This window comes from Chelonoidis abingdonii, chromosome 1, assembly GCF_003597395.2.
Source record: "Chelonoidis abingdonii isolate Lonesome George chromosome 1, CheloAbing_2.0, whole genome shotgun sequence".
Lineage (NCBI taxonomy): Eukaryota > Metazoa > Chordata > Testudines > Testudinidae > Chelonoidis > Chelonoidis abingdonii.
Window position 1 is genome coordinate 9687206 of NC_133769.1, and position 15510 is coordinate 9702715.

At 53.0% G+C, this 15510-nt stretch overlaps 1 long non-coding RNA gene across 1 annotated transcript; it reads right to left on the reverse strand.

The window, feature by feature from the left end:
• Positions 1 to 8472: 8472 nt before the first annotated feature.
• On the reverse strand, positions 8473 to 13912 carry LOC142047726 (uncharacterized). Its single transcript, XR_012656985.1, has 3 exons — positions 13792 to 13912; positions 10269 to 10394; positions 8473 to 10125 (listed from the first exon to the last, which is right to left on the reverse strand). It is a non-coding gene; the product is annotated as an uncharacterized LOC142047726 (long non-coding RNA).
• Between the last annotated feature and the right edge of the window lie 1598 nt (positions 13913 to 15510).

Sequence of the window (15510 nt, forward strand, 5' to 3'; positions counted from 1 at the left end):
CTGGAGTTCCCTCCCCCAGCTCATAGAACTGGAAAGGACCTTAAAAGGTCATCAAATCCCACCCCCTGCCTTTGCTAATAGAACCAAGTGCTGATTTTGCCCCAGATCCCTAAGTGGTCCCCTCAAGAACTGAGCTCACAACCCTGGGTTTAGCAGGCTAATGGGCAAACCACTGAGCTATCCCTTGCCCCTCTTCTTTAGCTATGATGTGGAAGGAAACATAAATCATCACTGATAGAGGTTGCAGATGACACAAAAACTGGGGGAGGGGGTAAATAGTCACTGGTCCAGAGCAATCTGGATTTCCTGGTAAGCTGGGTGCAAGCCAACGATACGTGTTTACAGAGAGCTAACTGGAAATGCAGACATCCAGGAACAAAGAACTTCAGCCAGACTTACAGGCTGGGGTACTCTATCCTGGGAAGCAGGGACTCTGAAAAAGATTTGGGGGTCATGGTGGACAATCAGCTGAACAAGATCTCCCAGTGTGGCCCTGTTGCCAAAAGAGCTGATGTGATCCTGGGAAGTGCAAACGGGGAATCTTGAGTGGGAGCAGAGAGGTTATTTTACCTTTGTATTGCACTGGTGTGCCTGCTGAAGACGACCTTGTCCAGTTCTAGTGTCTGCAATTCCAGAACTATGTTGATATGTTGGAGAGGGTTCGGAGGCGATCCACAAGAATGATGAATGGATTAGAAAACCTGCCTTGTAGTGCTAATCTAAGTAGATAGAGCGCCTTAAAAAAGAGATGGCTGGAGCGACCCGATGACAGTCTAAAAGTACCATGGAGAACAAGTATTTGATAATGGTCTCTTTAGTTTAGCAGAGGAAAGTCTAACATGGTCCAATGTCTGGAAGTTGAAGCTAGACTAATTCAGCCAGGGAATAAGGTGTATATTTTTAGCGGTGAGAGTTGTTAATCACTGGCAATTTTCAAATCACGATTGAATGTTTTTCTAAACGCTCTGCTCTGGGAATTATTGGGCAGTTCTGTGGCCTCTGCCACGCAGGGGGTCAGATTAAAGGATCACAGTGTTTCCGCTCTGCTCCGTGCTGATACGGCCTCACCTGGAGTGTTGTGTCCAGTTCTGGGCGCCGCATTTCAGGAAGGATGTGGATCAATTGAAGAAAATCCAGAGAAGAGCAACAAAAATGATCAAAGGTCTGGAAAACGTGAAACATGACCTCTGAGGGGAGACTGAAAAAATCGGGTTTGGTTAGTCAGGAGAAAGAAGACTGAGAGGGGACCTGAGAACAGTTTTCAAGTACATAAAAGGTTGCTCCAAGAGGAGGGAGAAAAATTGTTCTCGTTAACCTCTGAGGATAGGACAAGAAGCAATGGGCTTAAACTGCAGCAAGGGAGGCTTAGGTTGGACATTAGGAAAAACTTCCTAACTGTCAGGGTGGTTAAGCACTGGAATAAATTGCCCAGGGAGGAGGTGGAATCTTTGTTATCTGAGGTTTTTAAGAGCAGGTTAGACAAACACCTGTCAGGGATGGTCTAGGGGTCGGGATGGCTGGTACTTGGGGTTCTCTGGGATGTCAGCTTTGGGGGAATGACTGTCTCACTTTAAGACAAAGTTCAGTTCCTGTTCCTGCACCAGCCCATGGTCTGAACCAGGAGATCACAGTTAGCAGGATACAAAGCACCTCCCCCTGGCCCCTGCCAGGGTCTGAACCAAGCCAGGCAGGAGGCTCGGAGGGAAGAAGTCATTGGCAGGCCGGGAGGGGCAGGGGATTTTCCCTCTGTCCCATCTGGATGAGCTCTCCCTGACAGCTGGCGGTACAATGGGGCAAGGGGCTTCAGGAGCAGCCCATATCTGAACTCTGGGTCTCCATCCAGCATCTGAGGGCAGGGATCTGTACGTGGGGTGCAGCAGAGGGGAGTGTTCAGGGGACACTGGTCCCTGGGCCCTAGAGCCCTGGAGGAAGGGCTGGGTCAAGACCAAATGCTCTAGGGGTCTCTCCCTGCCCTCTCCTAGGGCCAGGACACCCCAGTTGCAGCAGTGAGAGCTGACACATGGAAGCAGGTGGGTCACTGCCTCCCTCACTTCCTGGCAGACAAGGGGGAGGAGCAGTGGCAGGACCCCAGCATGGTCTCAAACCCAAAAGTTTTGGGGGGGAGAAAGGGCCCGGGCCGCATGAAAAGTCCCCCTGTGCTGGCCCCCGTCCGCGAGTGCCACGACCAGCCCAGACGTGACACTGCTCTGAACCAGGTCTTGGAACAGTTTGAGTGAATGGCGACTGTGCTGTAAGATCTCAGGACAGCATCAAGGGGAGGGGAAAGAGGCTGCTGAATCTCTGGCTAACATTGGTCAGTTCCAGCTTCCCCAGGTCACTGGTTAAAATGACCCTGCTCAGTTTGTTCTCAATGGGGGAAGAAATGTGACAAAAAGGGACTTTTCTGTAATATTTTTATAACCCTGATGTGTGCCTTAGTTTCCCCAATATTTGGTCTGGCTACCCAGCATGGGGCTAGGGGTCTGGAAAGAATGGCTAGCAGGCTATGAGACACGCCGGGCTCTCTGATCCTGAATGGGTCATTACAAATCTCTGGCCAAGGCCCACCCCATCTCAGGGCAGAATCCAAGGGGACAATGGTACATGGGCACCTAGCGACCCAGAGGGAGGTGAATTTCCCTGAACACAATCCCTGCTGGAGAACACGGGGCTGGGGAGGCGGGAGGTAGGGGTAAGAGGTAGCTGCTGGAAGGAGGCAGGTGCTGACCTGGGAACCAACCAAGGAGCTCAGAGGGAGACAGACAGAGCTTGAACATGGGGGCCATGAGAATGGACGATGCTTTAACCTTCAGTTCTCTGTGCTGCCCTAGGGGCTTCCTGTGCAGGATAAACCCACCTGTTCTGACAGTACTGGGGGAGCATCCCTGCCCACTCTGGGCAAGGTGCATTAATCTCTGCAGAGTGGGCACGTCTCAGCTGGATTTCCTGACTGGAGCTCAGGGGGTGAAGCAGGAGGCCTGGAGCACCAGAGGTTCAGTCTAAGGAGGCGGTGAGGCCACACAGGTCCCCCTGGAGGAAGAGAGACCCCTGGGGGTCTGACCTCCTGATGGGTTCCTCCTAGAGACTTGTCCAAGGCTGAGGGCATGGCACATCCCTTTGGGATGAGATTTGAGGTCTCTTGGTTACGAGAACCTGCCATGGCCACCCTCTTACCTGGCCTCTCTGTTACCAGCAGCAGCCTCCCAGATATCATGTACCGGTCTTCAGGGATGCTGTACCCAAGGCAGGCTCTTTCAAAATTTTCTAAGAAAGCCTCAGTGTCATCACCTGCCTTGTAGGTGGGAAATTTCTTGGGATGTGGAACAACAACTGGCAAAGTGTTGTTAGGATTGGTTGTGTTCTGTTGCTTAGCCTGTTCTAATGCCAGGGCCTGTCTCTGGAGTTCCAACTCTTTCTCTTTGATCTCCAGCTCTCTCCTGTGGGCAGCCTCTCTTTCTCTTTCTCTCTCTCTCAGCTCCATCTCTTTTTGTTTTATTTCTAGTTCTTGTAGTTTCTTTTCCAAGTCTTGCCTGTGCTCTGCATCTTTGATTTGTTCTTCTGCATCCAGTTTTGCCCTGGAAGTCATGGTTCCTGTTTTCTTGTGTTGGGGTGCCCTCTGGTGTTTATTGCCTGAACTGCGGCTTCTCTGCTGCTTCCTCTGGTTGCCTAGCAACAGTGCCTTTCTAATTTCTTCTATGTAATCTTTCACGTGTAAATTAAACCAAAAAAACCCACCACTCTCTGATATGCAAATGTGTTCTGCTGGTGTCACTGACTCACAGCTGGAGTTCTATTGTTTAACAAAAGACCCTTGTTAAATCTTAATGGCCTTTGCCTGAGGCAATCTGTATGCACAGCCAGAAAGGAGCAAGGAAAAAAAAAAATTCTCTGGCTGCAGTTTAAAAAAAAAACCCCTTCTCTCTGCTTATAACCAGCTAGCAGAGAAAAAGAAAAAAAATCATAATCTTACTGGCTTTAGATTCTTATCCCACGGCTGCCACCATGTCATGATATAATTCCTAAATCTGGACCTTAGCGTCCAAAAATATGGGTACCAGCATGAATCCTGTAAGCTTAATTACCAGCTTAGATCCTGTAGTGCTGCCACCAGTCAGGACTTAGGCTAGAGCCCCTGATAAGCTCTGGTCTCCCCAAACCTTCCCTGGGGACCCCAAGACTCAGATTCCTTGAGTCTCACAACAGAGGGAAATAACCCACTTCCCTTCCCCCCTCTTTACCTCCTCCCAGATCTTTTCCATGCTTGGGTGTACACCCGGATACCGTGCTTCAAATTCTTGAAACACAAACACCAGAGAGATCAGTTTCTCTCCCCCTCACCAGAGAGCAATACAGATTCAACTGTCGTGAATCTAGACAAACGGATTCTCTTCTTTCCCCCTCCTCTTTCCCGGAGAGAGAGAGATAAACACAGAGAGCAAGTTTTTCCTTCCCCCATCTTCTTCTCCCACCAATCCTTCCTGGTCAGTGCAGACTCAATCCCCTTGCCTCAACTGGGGAAAAAATCAACAGGACTTAAAAAGTGAAACTTTTAATAAAAAGAAAGAAAAAAAAGTAAAAGTATCTCTGTAATCTAGCTGGTAAATATTACAGGGTCATTTAGCTTATAAAATGGATAACAGCCTTATCCAGAAAAAATACAATTTAAAATATTTCAGCAAACTTACACATTTGTCACATAAAGAAAAAACAATAAAAAGACTATAACCCACCTTTACTTACTCACTATTTCTGAAGTTAGAAATCAGGAGACTGTAGCAGGGAGATTGCAGAAACCTGGTTGCACCTCTAGTCCTGTCCAGGACCCAGAGAGAACGAAGCCAAACCCCAAACCCACAAACAAAGGCTTCCCTCCACCGAGATTTGAAAGTATCTTGTTTCCTGATTGGTCCTCTGGTCAGGTGTTGTTTGTTAACCCTTTACAGGTGAAAGAGACATTAACCCTTAGCTCTCTGTTTATGACAAGGTGCCAGTGCCCGACCCAGGCTCAGCCAGCTGTCCTGAGCTTAGCTGTCTGCCCTGGCTGTTGCAGGCAAGTGGGAAAGCCCCTCCACCCTGCCAGCGCTTGGCTCAAGCCTTGGCTCTTACAGGGAAGGGCGACGGACTGAGCCGTGTCTCAGGGTGATACAGTCATTCCCGAGGAGAATGTTAAATGTGAGGTCATGGAGATACCCTGACTACCAGCCACCCGATTCCTCCTGTGTCTGCCCAGGAAGCTGAGCCATGGGCAGGATTTGGAGCGTTGGCCCAGCCCTTGATGGGGTTCTACCACGCCAGGTTTGACGAGGGGCTTCTCTGTCCCTGAATCTCTGCACCCCCTGAATCTCTCCCCATTAACCACTGCCTTCCGCTCCCCCAGGGGGTCAGATGTGTCTGAGCCCAGGAGAGTACAGCAGGACACGTGGACATCCACTTATGCCGTTTTCCTACAGATGTTGCCCCACAGGTCTGTGAGATCCCGTAGCGGTGTCTACTGGGGACAGCTGCTCCCCCAACTTTGGGTTTACCCAAAGTCCCACTTCTGGGGTGCCTCCACTGGTTCAGAGTCCCCAGTATTGGCTCTATCCAGCTGGTTGCATGCATCTGTAGCTCTGGGTCTGAGTAAGGGGTGAGACAGCAGAGCCAGTCTGCAGGGTCAGCGTGGTGTGAATCGCAGGTCTTCTCAAAGGCAGTGAGGCGCGCATCAGTTTCCACTCCCCTTAAACTGGGGCAGCAATTTGGTATCAAGGCTCCGTGCAGAATTGGCTTCCTGTGGCCTCCTCCCACTTACTCCTTTTGCTCCCCATTCTCCATCTCCAGTTCATGCTGTCACTACTTTTCCTGGTTTTTCCATTGTTCTTACTTGTGTTTTCACTGCTTCTCGTGGACAGCTCAGTCCTTATCATGGTCCGCTAGTCTGTCGCTCCAGTGCAGGGGTAGGCAACCTATGGCGCAGATGCCGAAGGCAGCACGCTAGCTGATTTTCAGTGGCACTCACACTGCCCAGGTCCTGGCCATCAGTCCAGGGGGCTCTGCATTTTAATTTAATTTTAAATGAAGCTTCTTAAACATTTTAAAAACCTTCTTTACTTTACATACAACAATAGTTTACTTATATATCAAAAGACTTATAGAAAGAGACCTAAAAACATTAAAATGTATGACTGGCACGTGAAACCTTAAATCAGAGTGAATAAATGAAGACTCAGCACAGCACTTCTGAAAGGTTGCCGACCCCTGATCTAGAGGAAGCTCCTGTACTTCCACCTCCAACTCCCACCACTTCAAATCTATCAATGGGGAATCAGGTTGGGAGATGCTCTATTGCACGGGAACTGAGTCATGAGAACAGCCGACTACTGCTGTGACTGCTGCCTCTCTCATCCTGGGACCCTCTCAGGAACCCCGCCTGGGTCTGGTTCTTGGTCCGATCATCCTTCTGCGGCTGTGCAATCAGCTGCATCTTGTTTAATCCTCTCCCTCTGCACAGCTCCGTGATGCTCTTGTTAGGGGGGCAGTTATATGCTATTTTGTCACTGTTTCCTTTGACTAACATCGTTTTTATTGCTGCAAGTCACTTATTGCAAAATACTACTGCTGCGTGCAATATCCCACTACTGCCACCAGCTCTCACTGAGCCACAGGGTCTGGGCTATATCCCACCTTCTAAATGGTTCCTAGATTTGTACATTCCCAAGCCAGAAGGGACCATTTTGATCATCTAATCTGGCTGCCTGTGTAACACAGGCCAGAGAACTACCCTGCAATAATTCCTAGAGCTGCTTTTAGAAAAACAGCCAATGGTGACCTAAAAATTGTCAGTGATGGAGAATTCACCCCAACTCTTGGTCAGTTATTCCCATAGTTAATGACTCTCCTTGTTAACTGCTGATGTCTTATTTCCAGTCTGTGCCAGAAGCTGACACCCCTTCAGTTAACGGTCAGTCCTTGAGGGCTTGGTTGTTGAAGCTGGTAACCAGCCTAGTTCCTCCGGCCTCCTTTCCTGCCCCAGCCCCAGAACAGAGCAGATACAATGATGCACTCACCTGCTGATCCTTTATGCCAACTGCAGCTTTTTAAGAGAAGTGCTTTGTTCCCAGAGCCGGAGCCAAGGAAGCACATTACACTTGCTCCAAGCTGCTGCAGCCGCCTCCCCCATCACAGGGTCCCAGAGCCCAGGGAAACCAGCCCGAACACATACACTGCAGTTTACACCCCCGGCAGCTTGAGCCCCATGAGCCAGGTCAGCTGACATGGGCCACCCACAATGCAGACATACCCAGAGAGCCCAGCCAGGAGCAGGCGGCTGGGGCCTGCTCCCACGGAGCCCTGCATCAGCTTGGCTCAAGGTTCTCTTGTGCTGTGTCATTCTGAGGCTGCACGGTCTGAGCTGGGGCGGGATCCCAGCCTAGGGCCTGGAATGGGGCAGAGCCAAGCCTGTGGGCTGTGTGTGGGGCACAGAGAGCAGGGAGGGGTCTGCGCTCTGTACAAGGGGGGGTGCCCTACATGGGAGGAGCTGTGACCTGTCCCCAGCTGTCAGCACAAGGGGCTCCCTGGTGAAGTGTCTCAGGGGTCATGCTCCAACCTCAGCCCGCAGGGAATTCCCCTTGTGCGGACTCCAGGGGGGCGGAGGCATGGCTTGGAGGCACTGGGCCGTGCACTGCCCCTGCAGGCGACGAACGCTGCCTCCCCCAGGCGGGCGGTTGTTCTACACAGGATGGAGCAGCACCACTCTGCTCTCGGGATCTTTTGCCTGGGAGAGTTGCAGGCTCAGCCGCTCTCACCCTGCACAGTCGTCCTGCCCCAGCCCTCGTCTGTTGGGACACGCCGAGCCCTCGTTCTGTGATGTGACTCACCCGCTATGTCCAAAGCCCAGGCCGTCCGGGCCCTAGAGCCTGGGACTGTCGTGCAGGGTCAGAGGCCCACAATGGGCCCCTTAGCACCGTTCGGGGTGACTGAAGAGCCAGCCTGACTCCTGGCACCACTGGGAGTCAAAAGGCAACTGTGCATCCACCCCGAGGGAACCGAAACGTGGCATCCCCCAGGTGGGGCCTGTCTCCTAGGATGCTCAGCACCAAGCTACGACATCTTGGCAAGCCCACTCCTAGCAGGTGCAGCCGCAGGCCCTGCTGACACCCAGCTGGCCTCTGTTAGCATGTATGAGCCCTGGAGGATAAAGCCACCGCAGCCGCCTCATCCTCCACCCTTGGGACACTCCAGGCTAGCTGCAGGGTGTGTAGTCACCTCCCCCCAAAGCCCATGGCTGCTCTCCTGGCGTCCCTGGGCAGAGCCGCTGCCAGCCCTTTCCCTGTGCTCCTCACGCTGTCATAAGAAAGGCCGGACCGGGTCAGACCAAAGGTCCATCCAGCCCAGTATCTGTGTACCAACAGCGGCCAATGCCAGGTGCCCCAGAGGGAGTGAACCTAACAGTGATCAAGTGATCTCTCTCTTGCCATCCATCTCCATCTGCTGACAAACAGTCTAGGGACCCCATTCCTTACCCAGCCTGACTAATAGCCATTAATGGACTTCACCACCATGAATTTGTTCAGTTCTCTTTTAAACATTGTTATAGTCCTGGCCTTCACAACCTCCTCAGGCAAGGAGTTCCACAAGTTGACTGTGCGCTGTGTGAAGAAGAACTTCCTTTGATTTGTTTTAAACCTGCTACCTATTAATTTCATCTGGTGACTCCTAGTTCTTGTATTATGGGAATAAGCAAACAACTTTTCCTTATCCACTTTCTCAACATCACTCATGATTTTGCAAGCTGCATGGCTCCAGAGGGGCCCAGCTGGTGTTTGCAGGCTCTTGTGAGGCAGGATCTGGCTGAATTCAAAGGCCAGAGCAGAATCCTAGGACTGGAAGGGACCTTGAGAGGTCATCTAGACCAGGCCCCTGCACCCATGGCTAGGCGGGGGCTCTGTCATCTCAGAGAAGCTGGATGAAGCCTGGTCTCACTCACACAGGGCAGATGGGGCTCTGTGCCCAGCTCCAGCCCATGCCATAGCATGGCATGAGGGTCAAGAGCGGGTTCTTCTCCCTGCTCCTTGTGCCTCCAACTCCTCTCCTGCAACTGCTATCACCCTGTGAAGCTTTGGGGGCAGCCTGGGGGCTCTACTCCCTACCCCACTCTGCATGCAGCCCCCCATGGATTCAATGGAGATATACCTCTCTCCTAGAACTGGAAGGGACCCCGAAGGATCATTGAGTCCAGCCCCCTGCCTTCACTAGCAGGACCAAGTACTGATTTTGCCCCAGACCCCTAAGTGGCCCCTTCAAGGATTGAAATCCCAAACCACTGAGCTATCCCTCCCCAAATCGCTGAGGAAGGGCCCTGGATGCAGAGGAGAGGGTCCCCCTTGGGGGCCTGGGAGTGCATGTGCTGGTCTGTGCTTTTAAGATACTCCTGGATCCCCACTCCCTCTGCTGTGCCAGGGTCCTTCTCTAGCGAGGCAAGGCGGACAGGTGCCTGAGGCCACAAACGGAGGCGAGGCAGGCACAGAACCCAGGTGTCCTGGCTCTCAAGTGCCAGCACTCCTCCCCCAGCCGCCACCAGGCTCCACACTGGTTATTGCAGCTCAAGCAAGACGACAGAGCTGTTGTAACAGGGTGGTTTATTAAGGACAGGGACCCCTCCCCAGGCCCCTCGCCCCGGGTAAGGTGGGCATGGGATCCCCCTTGCTGAAGGAGACACACTCAGAGAGGCTGGGGAGGGGAGGGGACGGGAGACCCTGCTACCCCAGCTGCAGGGTTGGGGAAGGGCAGTACCTGTGGCCCCATCCCAAGAAGGAGCAGAGGGAGGTGAGGGAAGAAGATTCTCGCTTCATCCCTTGCGAGCTGAATTCTTCCCCAGTCTCAGGCGCGGAGGGTTTACCCCCCTCTGTGCCCCAGGGGTAGGAATCCTCCTCAGGTTGCATGTAGCTGATGAGTGGGGTGCACAGCTAGAAAGTGGGAGGCAAAGACGATGAGCAGGGGCACAGGTTCCTAGGTGGGACTCCCTTCTGCTAGGAGAAGGTCCAGATAGGCCCCAGCGACCAGATCCTCCTCCTGGACTCCCAGCTCCTCCATCAGCCTCCGGGCCACCCGCTCACCGTCCTCAGGGCTCTGTTGCTCACTCAGCACCACCTGCAGAGGGCACAAAGGGCTTGGGTCAGAGCAGGTTGGCAGGGAAAGCCCCTGGAGCGAGTGGCACTCCACCCCATGACAGCAGGTGAGGTGACCCCTTCACAGGCTGTGGGGTGAAATGCAGGATCCGGCGCTTGGCTCACCTCCAGCTCCAGGAAATCACCCAGCCCCTCCACACGGTCCAAGTGCACACGGGTCTGTCCCACCACATAAAGACGACGTTCTTTCTTCACCACGCCCTGCACTCCAAGCGCCTGTGACAGCACAGCCTGCAGAGACATTGGGCCAGGACAGCTCAACCAGCTACAGAGCTCTCCCAGATCTACCTCCCCCTGGCCACGAACTGATGTCCCTATGACACTGCCTGGCACCACCAAGGGCTCAGCGTGGAGACTGAAACCTGGCCATCCCGCGACCCACCTGGGTCCCAGCCTCACCCACCAGGGAGCGCTGGTCCAAGGGGCCATGGACAGGGCTCACGGGGTTTTCCTGCAGCACCATGATCCCAGGCAGGGCTGGCAGGAATCTGTCTCCTCTGTGACCTGGAGCATCCCAGCAGAGGTGCACCATGGGAGTGCAGAGCCGGTTCTTGGGATAGGGGCAGCGCGGAGCCTCGTTTCCCCCTCCCCCTCCCCTGCCTAGGAGCTGGCCCTCCTGGCTGGCTACTTCCAGGGCGCAGCGCGGTGTCAGCACAGCTAGGGACAAGCCTGCCTTAGCCAGGTTGGTGGTGCTGACCAGAGCCGCCGCGACCCACTACTGAGTCATGACCCACAGTTTGAAAACCAAGTGACCCTAGAGTCCCCTGACAGGTGGTTGTTCAACCTGCTCTTAAAACCCTTCAGTGACAGGGATTCCGCAACCTCCCTTGCGAGCCTGTTCCAGAGCTTCTCTGCCCTGAGGGTTAGTAAGTTTCGCCTAACATGGAACCTAACTCTCCTTTGGTGCAGATTGAGCCCATTGCTGCTTGTCCTGCCTTCAGTGGACATGGAGACAATTGATCCCCGTCCTCTTTATACCTGTACCTGACATTTGTGTAGGCTGTTCTCAGGTCCCCCCTCAGCCTCTTTCCTCAGGGCTAAACATGTCCAGCTGTTTGACCTTTCCCCATACCTCAGGTTCTCTAAACCTTTCGTCATTTCTGTGCTGTCCTCTGGACTCTCTCCAGTTTGTCCCCATCTTTCCTAAAGTGCAGCACCCAGCCCTGGACACCGCATCCAGCTGAGGCCTCCCCAGTGCCAAGCAGAGAGGGACAGTTACCTCCTGTTTCTGCCACACAACACTCCTGTTAATACACCCCTGAATATTAACCTTTTTCACAACTGCTGACTTCTATTCGATCTGTGATCCACTAGAACCCCCTGCTCCTTGGCAGCAGTGCTGCCACCTACCCGTTATTCCCCAGTTTGTAGCTGAACATTTGAATTTTCCTTCCTGAGTGTTGTACTTTGCATTTGTCTTTACTGAATTTCATACTGCTTTCAGACCAGTTCTCCAATTTTTCAGTCATTTTGAATTCTAATCCAGCCCTCCAAAATATTAGCAACCTCTGCCAGCTTGATGTCATCTGCAAATTTTATAAACATCCTTTCTATCCTATTATTTAAGTCATTAATGAAGATATTGACTGGTACTGGACCCAGACTAGACAATCTTGATTTAAAAACGGACAGTGACAGAGAATCCTCTACCACCTTCGGTAAATTGTTCCAAGGGTTAATTACCCTCAATGTCAAACATCTATGCCTCATTTCCAGTCTTGGGCTAGCTTCAACTTCTAGCCACTCGATCATGTTAGAGCTTTTTCTTCTAGACTGAAGAACCCATGAGCCCCATGTATGTAACTTACAGACTGTGATCAGGGCACCCTTAGCCGTCTCTTTCTTACGATAAACAGCTTGAGCTCCTTGAGTCTGTGTCTCAGGGATCTGGGCCCGCAGCATCTCCAATCTCCAGGCAACCCAATGAGCACAGCCGGCCTGTGGCAGGCTGCCTGAGGGTGGGGAGAGGCAGCAGAGATCAGTGACTGCTCAAGGATTTGCCCATGACCGTGACAACCCCTATGATTGCTGGTTCACAGCACTGCCTCACTCCAGGTAACCCATCTCTGACCCTGGGCTCTGATGTCTGACCCAGGATCTGCCTCAAACCATCAGGCCTCACTGGCCATATCCAGGTATCTGAGTCTATCACTCTAAGGCAGGTTTTCTAATCTTTTAACCATTCTCATGGCTCTTCTCTGACCCCTCTCCAATTATCGACATCCTTCCTGAACTGCGGACACCAGAGCTGGGCACAGGATTCCAGCAGTGGGCGCACCAGTGCCAAACACAGAGGTAAAATAATCTTTCTGCTCCTTGAGGTTCCCCTGGTTATGCACCCCAGGATCCCATTTGCTCTTCTGGTCCCTGATTGCACTGGGAACCCATGTTGAGCGGATTATCCACCACAACCATAGATCCCTGCTTACCAGGACAGAGTCCCCCAGCCTGTAAGCGTGGTCTGCATTCTTTGTTCCTAGACGGATATGCTGACATTTCACTGTATTAAAATGCAGACTCTTTGCTTGTGCCCAGTTTACCAAGTGATCCAGACTGTGGTTTCAGTGACTTGTCTTCTTCATTATTCAACACTCCCCAATTGTGTCATCTGCAAATCTCTATCAGTGACGATTTTATGTTTTCTTCTAGCTCACTGATAAAGATGTTAAATGGCATAAGGCCAACAACTGATCCCTGCGCAACACCACCAGAAGTGGTCCCACTCGATGAGTCCTTATTTACAATTACACATTGAGACCTATCAGCCAGTTTTTAATCCATTTCATGTTACTGAGCAGTGCAGAACTAGAGGGGTTCAGAAAAGAGAGACAAAGATGATCAAGGCTTTCGAAAAACTGTCACGTGAAGCAAGATTGAACAGAGTGGGATTGTTACCTGTGAGAAGGGATATGGTCTAGAGAAGGGGGATTGAGCACTTCTGTTCTCTCTGTCTCAGCACAAGAAAAGGGGGGCGAGCACTAAAACTGGAAGATGGCAAATTCAAAATGGATAAAAAGAAATACTTTTCCTGCCACCGTGGAACTCACTGCCACTGGAAGCTGGTGAGGCCAAGAACTTCGCAAAAGTCAAAAGAGGATTGGACAGTGACCTGGGTAACAAGAATAGCCGCTTAGAATAGCTAATGCTACAAACAATTCTGGAGCGGACATTGAACATTCTGTTTAAGGACTTTAGCCAAGCTAATGATTAGAGAACAGGGTTAGATGTACTGTGGGAGCTAATTATCCCACATCTGCTACTGCAGGGTTCTTAGCCTAGTCTGTATTTCAACAGCTCGCAGAGGTACGGCACTCCCACCCAAGTGTCACAGCTAGGTCGCCAGAATTCTTCCATCGACTTAGTTACTGTCACTCGGAGAGGTGGCCTACCGCATTGGATGAACCCCTTCCGTCACTAGTCTGCATCTGGCTCTGGTGCTGTCGCTATACCGCTGGAGTGCTCCTAGAGTAGACGTGGCCTTACTCCTTCCTTTGCGGGGTCTGCCACTGCTCACTGTTAGAAACACACACTGGACTAGAACAGCCGTGGGGCTTATCCAGCCACTCACGCCGGTGCTTCTGTGGGAATGGCTGTGTGCAGACAGTGTCAGGCTGGGAAAGGCTCTTACCACCAGGCCTGCAGGGTCGGCTGTCGGGGAGATGGAGTAATGAGAAAGTTTGGGACCTTCTGAGTCAGGACGCTCATAAAATATCAGCTGCCCTCGGCCATCCTGAAAAGGGAACAGAAAAGTGCGTCAGAGTGCGAGGCGACTGCACGGTTGCCCTACCCGCAGGCCCAGACATACTCCCTCGAGTTTGTGGGTTCAGGAGAGCCCAGAAACACTCAGGGGAGGGTGGGAGTGACGAAAGCTGGCTCGTTTGGCTCAGACATGCCCATGGGGACCCAGAACACCCTGCAGTTATACAAGGGAGTAGCCCCACTGAGCGAGCTCCAGGCCGTATAACCAGGAGAATCAGCAGGGCAGGTGTGACGTGGAGGATTTTCTTGTTTTTCCAATGGTTTGCATGCAGAGGGAGGGGGACGCAGTGTCCCCTTTAATGAGGTGAAGGGAGGGAGAGTTTGTTGTTGCAGAGAACCAGAAAGGGAACTTGGGACCCCAATCAATGGCCTGGAGAATGGAGACCCCAGCAACTGGTGACCCGGAGACCCAGCTCCGGAGTCACAGCCGGTTCTGACCAGTGGGAGGACAATGGGCTGCGAAGAGAGGACCCCAGTGACCCTGACCAGCCAGTTCCAGCCAGAGGAGAGCTGAGAGGAGAGGAGAGAAGACAATGGACAGAGGGGGGGTTGGGGCCGGGGATATCGGAGGCCCAGCTGGGAAGCAGGGGGGCTCTGGGCTGGAGAGTGGGGAGCAGGAAGAGGAGAAGATGCAGGGGAGACTGGGATGTGCTGGGCTGAGCGTTGCTAGGCCTGAGAGTTTCCTGTGCTGTGTTCAGTGCTCAATAAACCTGTTTTATGCTGGCTAAAAGTCGCTCTGGGCTAGAGAACACGGGGCATCAACCCCTTCGGGGTGGAGACCCGGGGGTCCAGAGCGAGGGGACTCCCTGAGGGGCCCACGGCGAGAGAGACGTGCTAAGGCTCAGAGAGCTGCGGCTCCAGATGGAGGAGGGGCCTGACCCGAGAGTGGACCCCCGAGAAGGGCTGTCACACTGAAGGGGCACCCCCCACCGACCGCACGGGGCCAAGAGTGGGCACAATCTGTGAGTCCATGACAGCAGGGCCAGAGGGTGGAGTCTGCAGGAAATGGGTCTCCACCAGAAGAGCTTTGCTAGCAGCGTTACTGGTCATACAGGTGCAGCGCCCTTGGCCAACCCCGCTCCTAGGGCAGCGCAGCACAGAAGCGCATCCCGCTACCCGCAGCGAAACAAGCTAGGCAGAGCAAAGGCCCTTGATGCCAGGATAACTGCAGCAGGGCTTGGGTGGATACAAAGGTGCCCTCACCTCCCCGGGCATGACTGCACTGGGTAAAGTGTGCAGCACCCAGCCTCCCAAGGCCCCGCAGACACGGGGATTCATGGGAAAGGAGCTGCCAACCCCCTGGGATGGGATAGCAGAGGCCGGAAGAGTCAGTACTCCCTGGCCAGCATGCACAGCCAGCCCCGCGGAATTGGGGTGCAGAAAGGTGTGAGGGCTCTGGGAGGGAGTTTGGGTGTACGAGGGGTCTCTGGGCTGGGGTGCAGGAAGGGGGTTCAGGGGAGGTGACTGGGGTGCAGGCTCAGGGCTGGCAGTTCCGGGCTGGGGGTTCAGGGCGATGATGCAGGATGAGAGCTCAGGGCGGGGGAGTGCAGGAAGGGGGCTGGGGTGCAGGCTCAGGGCTGGGGGTGTG